The sequence below is a fragment of the Durio zibethinus genome, chromosome 24, assembly GCF_047325235.1.
Source record: "Durio zibethinus cultivar Kanyao isolate XHJ-2024 chromosome 24, ASM4732523v1, whole genome shotgun sequence".
Taxonomy (NCBI): domain Eukaryota; kingdom Viridiplantae; phylum Streptophyta; class Magnoliopsida; order Malvales; family Malvaceae; genus Durio; species Durio zibethinus.
The window spans coordinates 7,583,063-7,585,417 of NC_143185.1; the positions used below are offsets into that span (position 1 = coordinate 7,583,063).

Consider the following 2,355-nt stretch of genomic DNA (forward strand, 5'->3'; position numbering starts at 1 on the left):
TAAAATTCAGAAACCCTAAAAAAAATTATATATATTAAGGGCATTTTGGTAAATATTTCGGGTCGGGTAGGGTCGAATTTCATATAAACCCGACCTCGACCTAAATCCGACATTCCAAAAAAGAAAACCGACCCGAATCGACCCTAAAACCCGTTTTTTACAAATTCGATCCTAAAATTCGGGTCGGTTCGGGTCGGAACCCGACGGTTTCGGGTTGATTTGCCTACCCTAGTCTTACTCATCAAAGCACCTCTTGATGTAGCATATAAAAGTGTTCTAGTGTTAGGCACTAACCTATTATAAAATATTTGAATCTCCAGCCATTTTGGTATTCCATGGTGTGGACACCACTTTAAGAGCTCACTATATCTTTCCCATGCCTTATTCAAGGTCTTCAAGTCATGCTAGGCAAATGTAGTGATCTTATTCTGAAGCTTGGCCATCTTGACTGGAGGAAAAAATTTAGCCATGAACTTTTGCACTAAATCATCCCAAGTGGTAATGGAATTTGGTGGCATTGAGGCTAACTAACTCTTAGCTTTATTTTAAAAGGAAAATAGAAATAACCTAAGCTTAATGGCATCCTTAATAACACCATTATGTTTAAATGTATCATAAATCTTTAAAAAATCCCAAAAATGAGCATTTAGATCCTTATTCGAATACCACTAAATTGCATTGACTACTATATATCTAGATGAGCATAGGTTTAATTTCAAAATTATTGGCTTGAATCGCTAGCCTCCTAATGCTAGGCTAAAAACCATGAAGATCGGGTACAACATAATCCCTAAAGGCTATAGTGTCTTGTTCAGCCACGATGATGGTAGGATTGGTTTGTTTTTCCCTCCTAATCCTCTTATGAGTAGCCTCAAGCTCAATATCTAAAGGGATTAACTCACAATTCCTAACAAAGTGCATCCACAAGCCCTAAGAACACTAAACCTAGTAAACCACTCTAAAAATAAAACTCTAAGTATGTATACCTAGAACTGAAACAAATCTAATTTTTAGCCTAAGGTATGTGCACTAAAGGGAACCAATCTATAGAATAGTATGGTGAAGATTGATACTAACCTAGGACTCTTAAATCCTAATCCTTGGCAATGGTGCCAAAAACTTGATTAGACAAAACTGCAAGTGCATAGGCCGTACAAGTAATAATAGTGATCTTTTGGTCAAGATATCATCTCACAAAGATTAGGTAAAAAGGTTCCTTAACTAAGTACTATTATCCCCATACCCTTCTAAAGCTGGTTCCATCAAAAAATAAGCATGAAAATTAATTATGAAAATAAAAGTGAATAAAGCATAAAAATATAAAGCTAAGTAAATGAAAAAAATGAACAAGAATAACAAGTATCTTAATGATGTCAAATGAAAAAAAAATGCAGTAACTAAACTAAATGAAATCATATTTAAAATGAAAATTAAGAACTAAAGTCACAAAATTCAATTAACTAGTCTAAACTGAAACTAGAAGGGAAATTATGAAAAACCGTAACTAAATGAACATTACAAATTGAACAAACTTCTAGCTACTATTTTGCATTAAAATTTCACATGATAAATTTAAACAAGCTGGAATTTCAAAGCTCTATAAGAGAACAACATGAAAAATCACTGCAAAAAGAAAAAAAATCAAAGAAAATCTGTACAAATTCAATGGAAGAACCAATAAAACCAAAACTAGTAACTAGCTTATAAACTGAACTTGAATGAACTCTTTTAGATCTAAATGATGCATAAACAAATGCAAATGAAAAGATCAATTAACGAATTAAAATTAAAACTGATTTAAAGAACAAAAAGTGCAAGAAAATGTAAGATCTAACTAAGAAAAACCAAAATAGGAATTGAAATTCCATCCTAAACTCATTGAGTGGATAAGAGAAAAATTAGATCTAGAAGCTTCTAATGAAAATGAACTGGAACTGAGTCAAGGAATGGTTTATCAACAAGTTTTGTATAAGATTCAACCTAAAAATCGCAGAAATTAACAAGGAAATCAGCTCACTAAGCTAGGAAACCAAACAGTACACAACTAAGCAGAAAACTGAGCATGAACAACACAATTAATCCAAATAGCTATCAAAATCATGAAATAAATTGCAACAAAATGGAAATAAGCTAGACAAGAACTAAATCTAAGAGATCAAAGGTTGGAAGGATCAAACAATTTTCCAAGAGGAGAGAAGACTTGTGCTCAAGCTTGGAGATCACGCCTGGACTGCACTGGATCCAGATTTCAACCTCAAATTGCGAGAATTAACTGTATTGTTTGGGAATGAATTTGATTCTGGTTTTTTACCATGTTAGAGCCTAATGAGTCACGAAACTATGAAAAAAAATTGA

At 32.9% G+C, this 2,355-nt stretch overlaps 1 non-coding gene across 1 annotated transcript; it reads left to right on the plus strand.

Annotated features, from left to right (window-relative positions):
* Window positions 1-330: 330 nt before the first annotated feature.
* LOC149511893 (small nucleolar RNA R71) lies at window positions 331-436 on the plus strand. Its single transcript, XR_016333443.1, has one exon. It is a non-coding gene; the product is annotated as a small nucleolar RNA R71 (small nucleolar RNA).
* The last annotated feature ends 1,919 nt before the right edge of the window (window positions 437-2,355 follow it).